Raw genomic sequence first — 21,726 nt, 5'->3', positions numbered from 1 at the left:
CTGTATTATACCAAAGAAAACCACAGGGCTCTGTGGGCACCAGGAGTCAATCGACTTGACGGCACACTTTACCTTGCATATTAATTGGGTTTGTCTTTCTCTCTTATCAAGGTTTAGCTTAGGATCAGTGTTCTCTCTCTCTCTCTTTTTTACCTGTGTGCGGAATGAGTTTTGTTCTGGGCTGCAGTATCAAGGCTGTGTGTGTGCACATGCATTCAGAGTGGGGCCTTCCTGATTCATCCTGAGTGGGATCTAAAATTTACTGAGCGGACATCCAAAAACTTGTGAGCGCCCGCACGTGCGCACGCCTTAGAGGGAACACTGCTTAGGATCTAATCATGTTTTGAATAAGAATTGTGCTAACATACAGACCATGCTAAGGGGTTCACAAACCTTGTATCTTAGCACTATAATTAAAACAGCAACTTGAGAGAGGGGCTATCCTTGCTATTGTGAAAGAAGAGATTACTGTCCATGTTAACATAAACCTGACTGTTCATGCTCGAGTGCCATGTGCTACAATGTCGAGGAGGTCTACATTGGCTATGCTCCAGTTTCCACTCAAAGAAGTGAGTGAAGGTCATGACACACGTGGAAACTCTGCATGCTGCTTGTTCAGGACTTCAGTACTACCAAGCAGTACTCAAAAAGAAGGTGTGATGCTGCCCAGTAGTTGGTGCAGCTTTCTTTCTTTCTTTCCTCTCTTGGTGTTGGCTGTACCCCCTGTGCTGAACCCCCAAACTCCCCTGCTCTGCTGTTTGGGTTAACTGGACTTGGCCAGGGGCTTAGCTATAAATGAACAAAGGGGACAAATGTCCTTGGGCCCATAGAGAGGAGAGCTGGTCTTGTGGTAGCAAGCATGACTTGTCCCCTTAGCTAAGCAGGGTCTGCCCTGGTTACATATGAAGGGGAGACTAGAAGTGTGAGCTCTGTAAGATATTCCCCTCGGGATGGAGCCGCTCTGGGAAGAGCAGAAGGTTCCAAGTTCCCTCCTCGGCTTCTCCAAGATAGGGCTGAGAGAGATTCCTGCCTGCAACCTTGGAGCAGCCACTGCCAGTCTGTGTAGACAATACTGAGCTAGGTGGACCAATGGCCTGGCTTCCTATGTCTCTATGCAGGGGAGTGCTGACTGGGAAACACTGTCTTCCTCCAGCATGGGCCCAGAGACACTTACTCTTCCCTCCTGCCTCCCTGACTCATTGGCTGCTTCCTGATAGGCATGTGGGGAGGGTGTGATATTACATGTGAAACTCGGAAAATTGGAATATCGTGCAAAAGTCCATTAATTTCAGTAATGCAAATTAAAAGGTGAAACTGATATATGAGACAGACGCATTACATGCAAAGTGAGATAAGTCAAGCCTTAATTTGTTATAATTGTGATGAACATGGCGTACAGCTCATGAAAACCCCAAATCCACAATCCCAGAAAATTAGAATATTACATGGAACCAAGAAGACAAGGATTGTAGAACAGAACAATATCGGACCTCTGAAAAGTATACAGTGTACTGTGCTTGATTGGCCAGCAAACTCGCCTGACCTGACCCCATAGAGAATCTATGGGGCATTGCCAAGAGAAGGATGAGAGACATGAGACCAAACAATGCAGAAGAGCTGAAGGCCACTAATGAAGCATCCTGGTCTTCCATAACACCTCATCAGTGCCACAGGCTGATAGCATCCATGCCACGCTGCATTGAGGCAGTAATTGCTGCAAAAGGGGCCCAAACCAAGTACTGAATACATATGCATGCTTATACTTTTCAGAGGTCTGATATTGTTCTATTCTACAATCCTTGTCTTCTTGGTTCCATGTAATATTCTAATTTTCTGGGATTGTGGATTTGGGGTTTTCATGAGCTGTACGCCATGTTCATCACAATTATAACAAATTAAGGCTTGACTTATCTTGCTTTGCATGTAATGCGTCTGTCTCATATATCAGTTTCACCTTTTAATTTGCATTACTGAAATTAATGGACTTTTGCACAATATTCTAATTTTCCGAGTTTCAGCTGTATTTGTGCAGGAGTGAGAGAAAGGCCATGCCGATATTGTTTTGTTTTTCACCATGTCCATATAGTTCATCTGAAGCAAGACATGGGGTGGGGGGAGAAGAAGGCGGCTGGGGACCCAGGGGCCCATCTTTACCTATTGTCCCAGGATCCTCTTCACCCTTGTTACACTCCTGGACCTGACCCAGGTGCCCTGAGACTTGTACTGGTTTCAAGTGTTGAACTTATGCATTTGAACCTTGACTAGGGTGGTGAAGGCCACGGAGCCTGCAGGTTTGCCTCAATCACCTTTTTTGCAGAATGCCTACGCTTTACTTGTGCCACATTGTCTGGACTGCATAGGTTTGTGGCTTGAGGTGGGGTGGAGAATGGTGTATGAACTGCCCTGCCTTCGGCAAGATTTTGGACAAGATAGTCGTTTTTGCTTCCTTCCAACTGATTTTAAAACTAGTGCAATTTTATGGATCCTGCCTCAGCAGACCTGGCGTGAAGGCATGCCCTCCTTCCATGGGCAGAAATTATCTTATTTCAGAGGTATTTCTACCCCTGCTAATTGGACAAAGAGGCACCTTTTTGATGTGGTGTTTATTTAGCAGGGGGAGAGTAACTGGCCCTATCCATCCCCAGCACGGTACCTCCAGCGGCTGTTGCTGGTGTCTGTCTTACATTTCTTTTTAGATTGTGAGCCCTTTGGGGACAGGGATCCCTCTTACTTACTTATTATTTCTCTGTGTAAACCGCTTGGAAACATTTTTTGAAAAGCGGTATATAAATATTTGTTGTTGTTGTATGCTGTCCTCCTTGACCCCTTCCTCTCAGAGCAGCAGTGGCAATGTAAATGGGCCCCAGTCTATCTGTTGGGGGAGAGAGTGGGGGATATAAATCATGCACAATATGGGCTGGTTCTAGAGAGCTGTGAGTACTTTGGTCATCAGGTCTGTCTGGTGGCAAATGGCTACTGAAGAAATAAAGACAGGAAGGGTTGCGTGACTTAAAAAACGAATGCCATTGCTTGAAGAGATAAGCCAGTTTTAAAATTGATCTGTTTCAGAGTTGCAAAATACATTATACGCTAGAGGATTGCTAGTGCCAGTTATTTTTAGCATGTTATAGGTCAGGGAAGCGTGACACAGTGCTCTGGAATGTACAAGCTAGGTGGCAGTCTGTGGTGGGGTGTTGCTTTAAAGCAGTGTGTATGGTGTTTGTTGCAAGAAGTGTGCATTTCCCCAGATTTTTCTATTCAGTTCCTAGCAGGCATGTAGCACAAGCCTCATCTTGCCAGAGATACTTGAGGACAGCCATGGGGCATTTTTTGGCAGAGTCCTGGGTAAAGTGGAGTAAAGTCTCATTCAGATCACCATGGTGTGTATTATGCCCACTTGTAATCTTTGAGGCATCCCAGTTAGGGTTGATAATTCTAGGGATGATACTTGGTAGCTGTTGTATGCTACATCTGAGGTACAAGAGTCAAAGAGCTGGTCTTGTGGTAGGAAGCATGACCTGTCCACCTTGGCTAAGCAGGGTCCACCCTGGTTGCATATGAATAGGAGACTAGAAGTATGGGCACTGAAAGATATTCCCCTTAGGGGATGGAGCTGCTCTGGGAAGAGCAAAAGGTTTCAAGTTCCTTCTCTGACTTCTCCAAGATAGGGCTGAGAGAGATTCCTGCCTGCAACCTTGAAGAAGCCGCTGCCAGTCTGTGACGACAATACTGAGCTAGATAGACAAATGGACTGACTCAGTATATGGCAGCTTCCTGTGTTCCTATGTTCCTATGAAGACAAGGGCCCCTGTACTGTAGAGGTGTGTGTTGGGTGGGGGGAGTTTCCTCCATAGGCCCTACACATTTCAAAACTTCATAGATAGATAGATAGATAGATAGATAGATAGCCAGGGCAAAATTTAGCACTGAAAATAAAATAAAAAAATGTGGCAGCTCAGCTGAAAGATCAAGTTAAGCCTATGACAATGATCTCAGTTACAGTTATTCAAGAACTGGAGAGTGCAGATAGCAAAGAACTGTGAATGTTTTCATTGATAGCTTTCCTTCCTTTCACACAGTCTTTTCCTGTCCCTTCCAGCTTGTTCTGGTGAAATGCTTTGAAGACTGAACTGTCCATCTGTAAGGAAAAGAAAGTTTGAGATGATGATCTTTAAAACAAACAAACAAACAAACAAACAAACTTTGGCTAACAATACAGAGCAAAGATGCCCTGGTGCAGTGAGAGATCAGCCTAACAGAACTTCCCAACTAACTTCAGCAGGAAAGCAGCAATTTTGTATACTCTTCCCTTTCCCAGAAATCCTTCTGTGGCCCCTGAAAATATGCCCTTGAGGGCTGCATAACCCTTGGGGACATGTTTTCAGATGGCACAGAAGGCTTTCCGAGAAGGGGAGGGTGTCAAGTATTGCTGTTTCCCCACTGCACCGATGCAGTTGGAAGTTGTTAGCTGTTCTCTCGCTGCATCCTTGCTCTGTTTGTCAGCCCTTTTCTTTTTCATCTGAGCAAAATGTTGAATCTGAACTGACCATTTGGAATTATGATTAGGAACATCCGGTTCCCATGTGGAATATGTTTGTGGAATGCAGCTAATGTATTTGTGGCATTTTGACAAGAATACAGCCCTTCTTTGTGGTTTGTTATTTTCTACATATTTTTAATCTATTAGTTTGTAGTGTATTATGTAAGACCCATCCACATCTGTTCCATATCTTGCAAAATGGGGTTGGGAAATGGTTGCTGTAACTTCTGACCCACTTTCCCTTGAACTCTTAGGTGGCTCTGTACTATCAAGGGACTGTAAGAATGACAATGAAAATTTTCTTAAGACAACACAGGAAAAATAATGATGCATGCATGTGCCACATGGAATCTTTCATATTACCTTCCTGGCGTTTTGAATGACACGTATCTCAGTGACACAGAGAGCATATACAATTAGAAATGCTTTTTTCTTTGTGCCACTTGTTGAGTGCCACTCGGTCTTCAGCTTTCAGCATTTCTTCCTGCTATTCTTGGTGTGCACTTACAGACTCAATGAAAGCACACAACAGACCAGCACTGGGTTTTTGTTTTTAACTTATTTATAGATTTATATTCTGCATTTTCTGGTAAATCTCACCCAAAGGCGGTTAACAGTATAAAAGCATACAAAATGTACACAAAACACAAACACAAAACACAAAACATAAACCCAAAAATGGCAGTAAAAGGAAAAGATAAAAGCAGCAAGCAAGAAAACCAAGACACAGTTGAGCTGAAGAGAACAGTGTAGAAGGCCTTGCAAGAAGAGAAGGAAGAAGAAGAAGAGTTCTCAGTTCCCATCTAAAAACTGACAAGAAGGGAGCTAGTTGGATTTCTGTGGGGGTGGGAGTTCCATAGTTCCCCACCACTGATAAGTATCTGGTACCCACAAAACGGATTTCTCCTTGGCTCTTCAGTTGTTGCTGAACTCCAACTCCCAACATCCCCAGCCACAATGTATTGTTGGTTTAGATTTATTTATTATCCCCCAGCCAGAGCAGGAGAGTATGCGGGCAGGGAACACTGACTGACATCCAGACTAACACTGCACTAGTCCAACAAAGAAAGGTGCATCCATGCAAGAAGGCTGCATGGCTGAGCAGATGTTCCCAGTTGCACAGTCGCTTGCGGTCTCAGTCCACAGGCGCACATGTCACCTTGCACCACTCCCTACAATATATAGGGACTGAGGAAGAGGTTTCGCAGCGGGAGGCATGCCCCAAGTTGTGCAGACAACAGTCTTGCCATGCCTTGCCACCTTCCTAGCTCTTGTCTGCCGGACACGACATACATTATTCGGCATTCAAACCAGAGCTCAGCATTACCGTGTGTGATATGCCAGGCTGTGCCTTTCATGGCACTTTAATGTTTGTGCATATGTTTGGGAAGCCGAGCTGGTTGTGTGGTAGCAAGCATGAATTGCCCCCCTTTGCTAAGCAGGGTGTGCCTTGGTTTGCGTTTGAATGGGAGACTGCACGTGAGCTCTGTAACTTGGTATTCCCCTTAGATGGTGGGGTCATTGTTCAGTGGAAGAGCATCTGCTTGCATCTCCAGGTAGGACTGGAAGAGACTTCTGCCTGCAGTCTTGGAGAGATTGTGCCAGCAACAACACTGATGCAACACTAGTCTGGAACACAAGCTCCTGACTTAGGGGAAGTAGCTAGTACAACAGCCTTGCACTAGTGCAGCATGTTTGCACTAGTGCAGCATTACTATGGATGTCAGCCACCAGGTGCAGCGGTTTTGCATCATTTGTTTTTAGCAAGGAGAGGAAAAGATGATATGGTCCTATTCTTTTTCTTCTTCTTCCCATAACATCTATCTCAGTCCTGGAATGACAGGAAAGCAAGCTCGATATGCATGCAATATGGATATACAACCCCCCCCCCCCCCGTTTTCCCATGATGAAGCACCTGCAGCTGCTGTTCACTCAAGGTATACATAAGAACAGTCCTGTTGGATCAGCCACAAGGCCTATCTAGTCCAGCATCCTGTTTCACACAGTGGCCCACCAGATGCCTCTGGGGAGCCCACAGGCAAGTGCTGAGGGCGTGTGCTCTCTCCTGCTGTTGTTCCCCTGCAACTGGTATTCAGAGGCATCTTGCCTCTGTGGCTGGAGGGGGCCTATAGCCCTCAGACTAGAAGCCATTGTCCTCAATAATTTATCCAAGCTCTTCTTAAAGCCATCCATGTTGGTGGATCTCACTACATCTTGTGGCAGAGAATTCCATAGGTTAAGTTATGCATTGTGTGAAAAAGTACTTTTTTAATTGGTCCTAAATTTATTGGCGGTCAGTTTCATGGGATGACCCCTGGTTCTAGTGATATGGAAGAGAGAGAGAAATTTCTCTCTCTCCACACCATGCATAATTTTATAGACTTCTATTGTGTCACCCTTCAGTTGTCTTAACAAAAAGCCCCAGGTGTTGTAGCTTTGCCCCATAAGGAAGGTGCTCTAGGCCTTTGATAATCTTGGTTGTTCTCTTCTGCACCTTCTCCAGTTCTATAACGTCATTTTTGAGGTATGGTGAGCTCAAAATTTGGAGTACACAGTACTCCAAATGTGGCCGCACTATAGATTTGTATAGGGGCCTTATGATATTAGCAGTTATATTTTTCAATCCTCTTCCTAATGTTCCAAGCATGGAATTGGCCTTTTCCACAGCTCTCGCACATTTTGTCAACGCTTTTAACAGTCCACCACAACCCCAAGATCCATCTCCTGGTCAATCACTGACAGCTCAGATCCTATCAGCATATATGTAAAGCTGCAGGTTTTTGCCCCAATATGCATCACTTTACACTTGCTAACATTGAACCGCATCTCCTATTTTGTTGCCCACTCCCCCAGTTTGGAGAAATCCTTTTGGAGCTCCGTGCAATCTCTTTTAGATTTTACTACCCTAAATAGATTGGTGTCATTTGACCACCAATGCAAATTTGACCACCTCGTTATTTAACCCAGCTGCTAGATCATTTATGAATAAATTAAAAAACACTGGTCCCTGTACAGATCCCCGGGGGACCCCACTTCTTACTTCCCTCCATTGTGAAAACTCTCCATTAATACCTACTCTCTGTTTCCTGTCCTTCAACCAGTTACCAATCAACACATGAACCAGTTCCCTTATCCCATGACTTCTAAGTTGTCTCAAGAGTCTTTGATAAAGAACTTGGTCAAAAGCTTTTTGGAAGTCCAAACATACTGTGTCAACTAGATCACCTTTAGCCACATGCCTGTTGATACTCTCAAAGAACTCCTAAAGTTTGGTGAGGCAAGATTTACCTTTGCAGAAGCCATTCTGGTTGTCCTTCAGGGAGAGCGAGCCTGTTCTTCTGTATGCTTAAAAATCTTCTCTTTAAGAACGCTTTCCATCAATTTCCCCGGTACAGGCGTTAAGCTAACCAGACTGTAATTTCCTGGATCCACCCTGGATCCCTTTTTGAAAATAAGTGTTACATTGGCTACTTCCTAGTCTTCTGGTACAGATTGTAGGGATAAGTTACATATCTTTGCAAGGGGGTCAGCAGTTTCACATCTGAGTTCTTTAAGGACTCTTGGGAGGATACCATCTGGCCCAGGCAATTTGTTAAATTTTTAATTTTCCCAGACAGTTTAGAACATCATATCTCATCACCTCTATCTGACTCAGTTATTTATCCTCTGTCCCTGAGAAGCTCAGTTCAGGAACAGGTATATTGCATATATACAAGGTATATATCATCGTCTTGTAGAAGCTTATTCTTGGTCAGCTGTAGACAAAAAAACAAAACAAAAAGGAAAAAGAATTTGAGTAATTTTGCTGCAGCTGCTCTGTTGAAAAAGCCTGACCTTTTAGACATTTTATCCAGCTGTTACTTTTGCCTCCAGCCATGGCCAAGCAACTCAGATTTTATCCTATGGTTTTGGAAGGCAGAGCCAAACAGACAGTGTTGATAGTATATTAATTAAAAAGCCTCCGTTGTAGTAGACTTGTATGCTGATAGTCTGAATTCCAAGTGGAGCTTTCAGCTGCTCTGACTGTAGGAAGGAAATAAATCCAATTGATTCAATGAGTTCTGTTCCCCATTCCTCTTCTGCTTGAATGTTCCCTTATTTCTGTTTCATTTGGTGTGTCCTGCTTGCAGTTGTATCTTCCTGAATGCAATCTCTTTCCCCTTGAAACTGGTGCAAAATCTCTTGGTTTCTTTCGGTGGAATTTGATCAGGGCTGAATGTGGCCTTTCATTCAGAGGGCAAAGGCTGTGCTTGAAGTGGCTAGTAATGCAGTGGGGTCAGTGGTGGCTCAAAACTTCTGTGCAAGGTGCCACATGCCACTCTCCACCCCCTCTTTCCTGCGTTTTCTTTTAAACAAAACAAAACAAAACAAAAAAACGGGGCAGGAGGACATCTTGCTGCCTCATTAGCACTCCAATAAACTGCTACTGGAGGCAACCACCACACCTTGCTTGTTGAAAGGCCTTCCCTGGAAGGGGGTTACTCATTTCTGATAAATAACTTCAGCCTGCACTCCATATTTCACTTTCATTCCAGTTGTGTCTGGTACTAATCTGTCACACTTCTAAAGGTAAAGTGTGCCGTCATGTCGGTTTTGACTCCTGGAGTCCACAGAGCCCTGTGGTTTTCTTTGGTAGATTACAGGAGGGGTTTACCATTGCCTCCTCCCATGCAGTATGAGATGATGCCTTTCAGCATCTTCCTACATCGTTGCTGCCTGATATAGTACCAGTGGGAATTTGAACCGGCACCTTTCTGCTTGTTAGTCAAGCATTTCCCCGCTGTGCCACCTAAGGTGACTCGTCACACTTCTACCCGCCCTTAATATTTTTTCCAACCTAATCTACCTCACAGGGCTGTTGCAAGAAGAAAATGCAGTAATTCCGTGTATGCCATCCATAGTTGATTGGAGTGGCACTGAGTGAGCCATAAGAACGTAAGATAAGCCCTTCTGGATCAGGCCGAAGGCTTATCTAGTCCAACATCCTGTTTCACATAGTGGCCCACCAGATGCCTCTGAGAAACCCACAGGCATGAGCTGAGGGCATGCCCTCTCTTCTGTTGCTACTCCCCTGACACTGGTATTTAGAGGCCTTTGAGGCTGGAAGTGGCCTATAGCCCTCAGACTAGTAGCCTTTGATAGACCTGTCCTCCATGAATTATCTAAACCTCTCTTAAAGCCACCAGGCTGTTGGCTGTTGCCACATCTTGTAGCAGTGAATCCCATAGGTTGATTATACATTGTGTGAAAATGTACTTCCTTTTGCCAGTCCTAAACCTCACCCAGTGAGCTTCATAGCAGAGCCAGGACTTGAACCCAAATCTCCACACTCCTTATCTACAGCACCACGCTATCTGACATGCAGACCAACACCACACCAGTGGGAGAGCAGTTTCCATTGTGCAGGGGGGGGGGCGGGTGTTGATTTTTGGCAATCTACCCCTTCCCCCATCTGTGCCTCCTGAAAATGTGTCCCTGAAGGGTTCCCCAACCCTGAGGCAGAGGGGTCTGTGAGGATCCCTCAACCCTCAGGGACATATTTTCAGCAGGCATAGGGGCTGCAGAGAGAAAGGGGAATCAGCAACCCACCCACCCACCCCATTTCCATGATGGGAAGGACTCTTTCACCATCATGGCCTTTTCCTGGATGTTGACCATTGGCTGTTTTTCTGTGCATTTTGTATTTCTTATACATACATGCTTCTTTTTATCAAAATCATGGGCTCTTTTTTCCTTTTTAATTACAGTGGGTGACATACAGTACAACGCTCCATCTGCCTTGCAGCAGAAAATTTGTGCAGTTGTGCAAGAGTGTTCTTGTGCAAGATCACAGAATTGTGCAAACATAGTTGTGTGACAGAGGGCCATTGGAATAATGGCTAGCTATCATGCCAATCATGTTTGTTCAACTTGGCAGTCAGTACACAACAGTGCTCTTGCACAACTGTGCCAATGCTCCAGAATGTCAGCCACTGCACACAAGTAGCAGTCCCCATGCTTGGGGCCGGTGTACCTGTCAGACCGCATTCACCCATATGAATCTGCCAGGGCCCTCTGCTCATCATCTCAGGCCTTGCTTATGGCCCCGCCACTAACAGAGATCTGTTTGGTAGGGACTAGAGACAGGGCCTTTTCAGTTGTGGCCCCTCGGCTTTGGAACACCCTCCCGGAAGAGCTTCACCATGCTCCTTCCCTCAGTGTTTTTTTAAAAAATCTTAAAACACACCTTTTAAAGGAGGCTTTTTAATGCTCCATTTTTTGTTATATCTGGTAGGTTCTTTTAACTTTTTATAAGTTTCAGTTTTTAGCTTTTAAAATAACCTTTAATTCGGACCTAATAATGATTGTGGTTTTTAATCTGACTTTTTGTTGTATTTAGTTATTTTTATTACTTTTATTGTATCTTCTATCTATCTTATTGTTGAGAGCTGCCCCGAGCAGTAGTGCACTGGAGGGGCGGGGTATGAATATTTTAAATAAATTATATATCCATATACCCATCAAAACCTTTAATGCAGTGTGCCCAGAAAGATGGAGGGAGGTGAAGTGAAGCAACCCGGACTGAACAAGTTCAGAGCCACAACCAAAGAGATGAATGATAGAAATTTGCAAAGTTTCTGCATTGAATGGATTGAAGCATGCCACATTGGTTTAGGATCCTTGAATGGCTCTAGCAATGAGGAAAGCAGGATAGAACAATAGCCAGGATGGGGGATATTGTGAGTTATCTTTAAAAATTCAAGTAGAATAAAAGGAAGTAGAGCACCACTCAGTGACAGGAAAAGGGATGAGGTGCAGACTGCACCCATGCCACAATGATCGATTATGCAAAAATGAGCTGGAACAAGTATACCATAAGATGAACTGTAAACATCCTCAGAAATGTGCAAAGAGCCAAGGGAGATACTATTTGGAATGTGTAGCTGTGACAAACGCATCCCTCCATCCTCTTGAAGCGAGAGAGCATCAATCCACGACGTCTCACAGAACGTCTCACAGACCCTCCCTGCACTAATTCCCTAATCTTATCCAACACCGGAGATAGGGCCACTTTGCATCTCACCTCCCAGAGGGGAGGAAATTAGAATACTCCTTGAACTATGCACAGGTTCAATGTTCCCTCTAAGGCATGTGCGTGCGCTCACGGTTTTTTTATGTCCGCTCAGTCAAGGGCTCAGAGGACCGAGCGTCCTCTGAGCATCCGCTCAGTTGAATTAGGAAGGTCCTACTCTGAATATATGTGTGCATGCACTGCCTTGATACTGCCGCCCGGAACAAAACTCATTCTGCACACAGATGAAAAAGATTAGAGAGAACACTGGACAGGTGTGAGACCCACTGTCACCTGAGCCCGGCTCACCCCCTCCCTCATGGCCAGTGTTCACCCTTTTCCATCTGCAAATGGGTGTTCCACTATCCACAGGAGAAGCTGTAGAGATTAATGCTTTCTTAGCCAAGGACCTGCCTACTGACAGACTAAGGTAAAACTCATTGTTTGTCAGTTAGTAATTGCTTTTTTGTATTTTCTTTTGAATTCCTGTATTCCTTTCTTTACTCCCAGTTTCATCCTATCCCCCCCCCAATTCCATATTCTGAGTGCAACCCTTGTTTCTTATTAAAGTTCATATACTTAGAAGTGGCTTCAGTCTGGTTTAACAGGCTCTGAGGGCTACTTGCAAAAGTTTTCCCCATGGAAAGGTCATTTGCTACTGTTGAGTTGTTTTCAGAATAAAATCTTGTAGTCTAGAGCTGGGTTGTGTGGACTCTGGCTGTCCCAAGGCAGACAGTTCTCTGTTTTTGAAGCCAATATAGCCATTTATTAGTAGTATTTGGAAGTGTTCAACACGTAGTGTGCTGGACTTGTGTATCGTGCAATCATGTTGGAAAGAACTAACGTAAACATATGCAAGCTGATCACACCATTCATGGGTTTATACCTTGTGAAAAGGATATAATTTTAATGCCACCTCCTTCTGGACTCAACTTCTGCAAAGTGAAATGCACAAACAGGATAAATAGAGGAGCACAATGCCGCTTGCTTGTTGTCTTGGTTTGTTTTGATTCTGCTGGTTCTAATTTAACTTTTCTCTACTTATTTGGTTATTTTTTAAATTGTTTCATTATATTCGATATGCCCTTTGTTAGCTGCTTTGGATGTTGCTGGAACAGAAATGTCAGGGGTTTTTTTGTTAAAATGAATACGAGGGCAGTCATATTGTGGCTTGTGATTTTGTATGGTTCATGTAGGGATTTTGCAGGGGATTTGGTTGGAGTGCCAGGCTTGGGCACAGGGAATTGGCTGCTCCAGATCTCCAGTTCCTTTCCATTTCAAAACCTAAGGAATGTTGGGCTAAGATTTGGTAGCAAAAAGGAATTATCCCATTGGCCCTCTGCCATAAATAGAGCCATGTCACAAGTCCTCCCACTCTAGGGTTGCCATGCCCCCCGAAATTCTGGGTTTCACCCGGATTTTAAGCATCTCACCCAGATTGCTTAGCCTACCCAGATTCACCCAGATTTTAGCTTGCTTGCTTTCTTTCTTCCTTTCTTTTTAAATTTTTTTTTCTCTAGCCCTTGTAGAAGCGGAGATATGGAGTAAAACGTGCAGTCACTATTCTGTTCAAAAATTATCTTCAAGCCAGTTTACCTAATATGCAAATTAGACACCCGGATTTGGAAAGCCAGAATATGGCTACCCTATCCCAGTCTGTGCAACAGAGGTTGCCTCCACATCCCCCCTCCCACCAGCTCTGCAACATGTTCCTCTGGTTTCCTGCTCCTGCCAATTCTCCTGCCGATTGGCTCCTGCCCATTCTGCCTGGTCCTATGTGCTTCCTTCTCACTGCTTGCCAGCCCTTATCTCTTTTCCTCATTGCCTGCTCCTGCATGGATACGTCTCACAGCACCTCCCACCCTTTTGCTGTTCCATTCACCATCTGCTATCTTCACTTCCCTGTGTGCTGTTTTCTGGATTCACTCATTGCTAGACCGCAGGCTATAATCCTTTTCATTTCCCTAGTAAATTTTGTTTTGGCCTTGATCAAGCCAAGACTTACTGTAGATAATGAGTTACAAGAAAGCTGTCTTCTTGGCTGGTTCAGCTGAAAGCAAGTTTTAGAGCGGGTGTAGTGACTAAAGTGTGGGTTGTTAGACTAGGAGGACTTCTGTTCCAATGTCACCTCAGCCACAAACTCACTTGACGTAGTGACCTTGATCAACCCTGCTCTTCACCCTAACTCTGCTCCACCCAATATGGGGTTAATACAGGTGGCCTTCGTTATCCATGGGGGTTCTGTTCCTGACAGTTTCCTCGATAACTAAACAATAACTAAACCGTGGATAATAGACCTTGAGGCAATAGGGATTGGGGGGTTAGGTTCCTCAGGATCATAAAAAGGGCAAAAAAGCAGGGAGGAGGCGGGGGGGGAGGAAATAATATACCATGCCATGCTCTGTCCAGCAATGCTCCCCCAACCCCCAATTTGGCCAATTTTCTGCAAAAACCCACAGGAATTTATATTTTTATTTTTACAAAAGAGCCACAAAATGTTTAGCAAAATGACCTCCAAGGTCATTTCCGGCCACCCAGGAACCACGGATAGGTGGATTTTGAGTATTTTTTAAAACCACACTTAACGAGGTCAGGTCAGCTGTGGATATGTGAAACCATGGGTGCTAGGACTATGGATAATGAGGGCCACCTGTACTGACCTCCTTTACAGATTTGTTGTGAAGATTACTGGCCTACATGATGAGGAAAATTACTTGGAGTAGTCCCATTGAAATTCAAAGGACACATTGGGCATTAATGGGATCATCTTGCTCTGAGGGCAGGAGAGAAGAAGTGAGCCTAAAGAGCATGTTTGTTTGTTTGTTTTTATAATATTTATTTAATGCCTGATATATACATCTCTATTCTGTGAAAAAACAAATTTCACAGAATAAAGCCAAAAACAATTCAGAGTGAAGCAATTAAAATAATAAAATGAGTAAAGAGATATATTAATAAATTCCACTGCAGAACAAAACAGTCCTTGAACAGGAAAGAGAGTAGTTTCTTCGGCTTTTTAAAAAGAATACTTAGGTTAACACTCTGGTGCTTTAAAAAAGAAATAGTGCAAGAATCACTCATTTTGGATTGATACATGCATTCAAGCTAGCTATCCTGAAGGGTTTAATGGCCCCATTAAAGTATTCCTAGAAGGGGCATTAAAAATAGAAATAACACTGACATGAAAGTACTAACTACCCTCTAACCCTGAGGAATTCAAAGCAAACATTTGCAAGTTAAAATATAGTAGAAGAACACTACCTTGTGCTTGATATACAGACATCTGCAGACCACCAACCTTTAATTCTCTCCCCCCCACCCGCCGCCTACCCCCGTCCAATTATACATTCACAAGCACACACTTTGATGCATACTACTAGCATGAGAAGAGCCTGAGTCCATGTCTTTTATTGCCTGCCTTTCTAAAAGCGAATAATGACTCCTTATCTAGTGCCAGCCTACCTAATGCCAAGCTTTGTCCACTGTTCAGCAACATCACATTATACATCATGGGCAGGGCCTTTCTGCTAAGTGGTTGAGGCAATATGTTTGAAATGGCCCTCTTTGCTCTTAGTACTCAGGTCCACCCAGGTTGTGAGATGTCTTTGGGAAGAGTCAAACCATTGGTCCATCTAGCCCAGAGACCTCCACTATTTTTCAAGTGAGGGGGGGCACTTTGGTTTTAAAAAACAAAACAAAAAAACTTCAATGTGAGGATCTCCAAGGGGTCTCCGGCAGGGGCCACTTGAGTAAAAAAAAAAAAAACTTCAGTGTGAGAGATGTGGAAAGCAGGCATTCTACCACTTTCCCTAGTATAATGAACACAGGAGGCTGCTTTCTACTGAGTCAGACCACTGATGCATTTAGCTCAGTATTGTCTGCACTGACAACACTCTCCAGGATTTCAAGCAGGAATCTTTCCCAGCACTATCTGGAGAGGCTGGGGATTGAACCTAAGACCACCTGCATGCAAAGCTGGTGCACTTACACTGAGCCATGGCCCCTTTCCTGACCATCATTTCACAAGACCAGTGGACACTGGTTCAGAGAAATGAAGGTTCCCTTCAAAAGCATTTCTGAGGCAGTATGGATGGAACTGTTTCACTTTTATTTATTTAATATATGTATATACCACAACTTAGCTGTGTTCCCAATGCAGTTTAGAAAATACAGAAGCACACAATAATAAAAGCACAAGATTAACAAGAATTAAAAGTGAGCAGTGACGTGAGCAGCTAAAATGTCTTGGTGTGCAACCTCAAGTTTGGTGGTAGGCCTTGGGGGCTGCTGAGAGAAGCAGTTGGCTCTGCTACCTTTCTTCTCTGGTCTGGTGTCAGTACACAGCACACTCAGGCAGCTGCACCGAAGTACGACCCACTCCTAACACCTGACCGCCACCATCCCTTTTTAAATGATGCTCCTCAGTGCAATGTGGGTGGTGGCGACCATCTTGATTTCTTGCCATGCCCCAATCATTGTGCGGCTCAAGGGCGTTGTGGGGGAAATGGTCACCACCATATTTTTGTGGCAGCTGCCATTTTATACCACACACTGCCGGGGAATCAAGCAATGTCTGGGGAATTGTGGAAGATAAGATGACAACTGCCAGTTCCAGTTGCTTGGCACTGAGCAGGAGTGCAGCTGGCAGTAAAATGTGTGTGTGTGAGAGAGACATACACCACCATTGTTCCTAATATAAGCCCCTAGGGCACCCACAAACCTTAGGGGGACCCTAAGTGGCACTTTGTGGAAGGCCCACTCATCTCTAGAGCATGTTTCTTCTGAGGCAACAGTCATCTGGAAGGTTGCAGGAAGGGCAGTCTCCAATCATGTTTGCTCTGTAAACTGTCTTCTACTGGCCTGTGAGGATGAGGATGATGATGATGATTAATAATAATAATAATATTATTATTATTATTATTATTATTATTATTATTATTAATTCAATTTCTATACCGCCCTTCCAAAAATGGCTCAGGGCGGTTTACATAGAGAAATAATAAATAAGATGGCTCTCTGTCTCCAAAGGGCTCACATTCTTAAAAAAAACCACAAGATAGACATCAGCAACAGTCACTGGAGGTACTGTGCTGGGGGTTGATAGGGCCCTAGATTAAAACTGATCTTATGCAAATTAGATAACAACCTGGTGCATTTGAGATTCCAGAGTTTTTCTGTGCCTCAGGGTGTCTCCCCAGGCAAATTCTCCGCATGTACACAAAACTCCAATTAAAAACACAATATGGCTGTGTTCATGCTTATCCTAACTCTGCATTTCTTCTTGTAAACTTTGAGTCCAGAAAGCAATGACATTGAAATGATATCCTTTCCACAGCCAGGTACCAAACCAAAAAAGGTGTGATCACCTTACTATAAGTTTTCATTTGTTCTTTCAAGTATACTTGCATAATACACAAGTCTAACATGAAGAACTGAACGTTTCCTCCTGTTTCTTATGTAAGATGTTTAGTCGTGGCTAGCTCAAAGAGACTATTGTCCAAAATGGAGAGGTGATACAAGGAAGTTTGCTGCATTTTCATATGGAATGTTCTGAGAGCACCTGATGTGTTTCTATTTCCTTTCTGAAGTAACGCTTGTAGAGGCTTGGCCAGACCTGGAACTTCACAAGTATTTCTTTGAGCTCCTGAAAACAACTGTTGGATACAGATATAGATAAGAGCCCTATTCAGATGTTAATTTCAACATTCATATGAGTATACAGTGTACACAGGCACAGATCTGTATATGGTACAGTTATTCCCACATTTATGTTACAGGTGCAGTAGCACGTTTCCTATCTGTATATGCAGTTGAGGGCCCTGTACCCAGGTTCATTTTAAAAATGAACGAAGGCACAGTCATTCACACAAACATATACTAGTGTACAGGCATCTGTACACTCTTACAACATAATATCTGAATAGGGCTACTGTTCCTTCAGGTTGAATATAAAATTCATGCATCTGATGATGTAGATTCAGGTCTATGAAAGCTTATACCGAAATAAATTGATTAGTCCTTTAAGGTGCTACAAGACTCTTCGTTGTTATTGCATTATTAATATTAGGTATTTTGCAAGTGTGGAACAGTTCTTTAAAGTTCAGCTCAGTGAGTTGTAAGGCATAGTATATTTATACAAGGTTTTGCAACATACCATCAGAGGGGCCTTTCCATATTTAATATGCTTGTTTTTCTATGGGCAGCTAGTCCAGTAACGTGCAACTTCTGATCTGTACATACAGCTGAAGTATTTCTTTACTCCTAGCTTCACAGGGTTGTTGAATCCTATGAAGATTTGTAAACAACACAGAATTTACACATGCTATTCTCTTTGTAGCAACTGGGAGGGAATGAATAGAAACTCCTCGCTTCTGCATTAGTGGCTGCAGTACTGAAACGGTTGGCATATTGATTGGTACTTTTTATAAATGTAATGTCAGCCAAATGAATGTTTGGCTAGCACGCTTGTGGTAAAATTAGCAAATGCATCACTGATGCTAATGAAGAGCAATCGCCTCATCGCAGCAGTTCATTAAAAGTGCCATCCAGACAGATTACTTGCCCTGAAAGTTGGGGTCAAGGTGCTATTGAGAGTGTGCATGCATGCGTGCGTGTATGAATGAATGGCTGCTATTTGTGATATGCGCTCTTGACATCTGAACACAGGGAGAGTGTCTCTAGTTGGGAACGAGACTCAATAAGGTGTAATGTCCTACTATTTTAAGAGTAGCTAAGTTTGTTGTCTGTCCTTTCCAAACAGCCAGCTATGAGAAATTGCCATTTATTTCAGAAGCTAAGCCAAAAATAAATAAATAAATAAATAAATAAATAAATAAATAAATAAAGCGCACACACCGTTATTGAGCTCCATTTTATGCAGTCTTAGTAGCAGCAACAAAAAATAAACGGAGGGGCTAACATGAACATAACATAGCACGGACATTGTGCTAACACTAAATAATAACAACAGCAACAGCAACACAAGGCTATTTATAGGGACTATTCAGGACTACTCAACTTTGGCCCTCCTGCAGATGTTGGCCTACAATTCCCATAATTCCTGGCTATTGGCCCTTGTGGCTGGGGATTATGGGGGTTGTAGTTCAAAAACAGCTGGGGGGGGGCCTAAGTTAAGCAGGCCTGATTTAGATGAAAATCATGGGACATGCTAGGGGATGGGGCCATAGCTCAATGGTAGAGCATCTGCTCTGCAGGCAGAAGATCCGTGCATCTCCGGGTGGGGCTGGGAGAGCCTCCTGCCTGAAACGACAGAGAGCTGCTGCCAGTCAATGTAGACGGTATTGAGCTAGGTGGATCAATGGTCTGGCTCTGTATAAGGCAGTTTCCTATGTTCCTAGGAGGGCATCGGGACATCCACAGAGGAAGTTACGAAGTGTACTATCTCAGTGTGCCTCCTCTATAATTGTGTACTGGGGACTGCATCAAACTGGCCCTTTTGTTGGTGGGCTTTATACTTCATGTATTTGTTTTTCTATGTAAACCACTTTGAGAACTTGGGCTGAAGAGCAGTATATAAATATTCATGATAGTAGTAGTTTATACTGGTTCTCCATACAACCCAGTAATGCTTTTTCTTCATCTTCTTTCCAAATAGACTTTAGCACTGAGAACACCAATGGTGCGAAACAGATGCTTTTATCTTCAAGTTTAATGAGATCAGCAACACTTTGTCCCGTATTCATCGGGCTGAAAATCACTTGGGACATTCTTATGAGCAAGCAGGGTTGCCTAAACAAAAGTCTAGATTTATACTGTTGACTTGGCCCCAACAAATCTGACAAACCATCCCTTCTGGTATGCCTTGTGGCTGCAACTACTAACATCAGCTGAATGTAGCGTTTAGTAACAGCATCGTGTTTCAACAGCAAAGGCACATGCAAAGGTCTCATAGTTGTGTAACCTTCTTCGCCACTGGCAGTACACCAAAGGCTGAGTTTTTTGTTTTTTTTAGAACAGCAACCACCAACTACTTCAGCCTGGGGGACTGGGCTCTCCCTAGCAGTGCCATCATCTGGCCATCCCACCTAGCCATGCCATCATCTGTGGCCATCCCACCTCAAGTAAGTTGGCCAGATAGAGGCTGAAGGACTTTAGAAGGACCAGTGCCACAGGCTGAAGGACCTTAGAAGACACGTTTTTGGGGCTGCAGTGTAGTGTTAGAAGCAACTTCAACAGATCAAGTATTATCAAACTTCGGTCTCTGACCTTCAGCAGTTGAGAGGTCAATCCAGAGACCTTTGTGTTTCCACAGAGCTTTCTGAGGGAGGAATTCTCATTTCCTAGTGGGAGAGGAGCTGGCCAGGTAACAAATGATGCCTCATGCTCCTGTTGGTACTAGGAGGGATGGAAGGGGCCGATGCAACTTATGGGCCACCAGTTCACTATCCCAAGTTTAGAAGACACTTTTTTGGGTAACTATTGACTGAAGCAAATTCAGTAGATGTGGGGTCCTCAAACAAATCCATATGTTGTTGGATTACAGCTGCCATCATCCCTAGCCACAGTGTGACTGGGGATGATGGGAGTTGTAGTCCAACAATATCTGAGGACCCGTGGCTGAGAACCTCTGCCATAAATATTTTAATGTGGACTAAAACCTCTTCAGCCACCTAATGGTGCAGTGAGGAAATGACTAGCAAGCCAGAGGTTGCCAGTTCAAATCCCCACTAGTATGTTCCCCAGACTATGGGAAACATCTATAATGGGCAGCAGTGATATAGGAAGATGCTGAAAGGCATCATCTCATACCGTGCGGGAGATGGCAATGGTAAATCCCTCCTGTATTCTACCAAAGACAACCACAGGGCTCTGTGGTCACCAGGAGTTGACACCGACTTGACAGCACACTCTACCTTTACAACTCCTTCAGCCATTTGGCTGGGAACAAGATATGGGGACCCAAGTTTGAGAACCCCTGCAGTAAATATTTTAGTGTGGACTACAATTCCTTTGGCTATTGTCGCTGGGGATTATGGGAATTGTAGTCCAACAACATCTGGGGAGCCAAGTTTTGGAAGGAACGCCTGCAGTAAATTATTTTGCATGTGTAATTTCAAAACACTGTCAGGTACATGTCCCAGCAGAGAAAGGATACTGGAGTATATTGCTTTAGTAAAGGTAAAGTGTGCCATCGGTGTCGACTCCTGGTGACCACAGAGCCCTGTGGTTGTCTTTGGTAGAATACAGGAGGGGTTTACCATTGCCATCTCCTGCACAGTCTAAGATAATGCTTCTGTGATAAAATAGCCCAGAAATACAAGGCATTCTGTGTCCTATATACGCATTGACTGTAAAATTGTCTCCCAGAGGCTTCAGGGTTCCCAGATATTTAGCACCACAAATAACTCCTCCAACAATAGGCTTGCCTTAAAAGGTCAAATCTTGTTTCTCTCCTGGAGATGGCAGCCTGGCATGATACTACTTCAGTCTCCTCCCTAAAGGAATTCTTTATCTGTTTCCTGCATCTGTCACCCATCCTTCTTTGTGAATGGAAAAGCAGTTATTAATTTTTTGTGGCTGTTAGCAATTAATGTCCTTTGTCCAGACCTTGAAGGGCCTATTGTCTCCTAGAGGTACTGGGCTTTAAGGAGTGGGTGGGGGTCGGTTTGGAAAGGGAGGAATCTTTCCATAACTTCTTGAGCAATCATTACTCATGACGATAAATATTAATATGTTTTGGCAACCAGCATCTTTTTTCAATGAAAAATGTTGCTGGACAGCCTTATAAAACAACTAGAATCCTACGCTCTGCCAGCATAAGTAGGGGGAGGGAGAGGGAAGCCAGCACAGAGGCTAAAACAGGGGAAGCAATCCACAGTTATTTGATTTCAGTGTACAGAGTATTCAGGTGAGGAATGCACAGAAATCTCTCCGCTGGCTTTTCAGTAATAACCTTTTTTTTCTTGGGATGTTGGAGTTGACTGAACTTGTGGCATTTGCTTTTGCTGGTGAGGCTGCCCCCTTTCCTTCTTCGCTGAAATTCACCTGGCAGCAATGAGAAAGGCCACTACTATTCCAGTTTTCGGCATTTATTTATATTTCTCTCCATCATGCATTCTGGGGTAAAATGAAGTAGTTATCTCTATGGACATGATCCACCATGAATTTCACTTCA

General features: G+C 43.8%; 1 protein-coding gene across 5 annotated transcripts in view; it reads left to right on the top strand.

The window, feature by feature from the left end:
* The window catches only part of LATS2 (large tumor suppressor kinase 2), a 74,028-nt gene that overhangs the window by 34,420 nt on the left and 17,882 nt on the right, over positions 1–21,726 (top strand). The window contains exon 1 of one of the 5 annotated variants that reach the window (XM_053311478.1): positions 14,364–14,384. The exons of the other annotated variants lie outside the window; for them this stretch is intronic. The gene's annotated coding sequence lies outside the window, so the exon portion shown is untranslated. Of the gene's footprint in view, positions 1–14,363; positions 14,385–21,726 lie in introns of those variants that run through there. 5 annotated transcript variants of the gene reach the window in all.

Source organism: Hemicordylus capensis, chromosome 3, assembly GCF_027244095.1.
Source record: "Hemicordylus capensis ecotype Gifberg chromosome 3, rHemCap1.1.pri, whole genome shotgun sequence".
NCBI lineage: Eukaryota > Metazoa > Chordata > Lepidosauria > Squamata > Cordylidae > Hemicordylus > Hemicordylus capensis.
The sequence above is the reverse complement of the archived record's forward strand: the minus strand, read 5'-3'. Positions and strand labels throughout refer to the sequence as shown.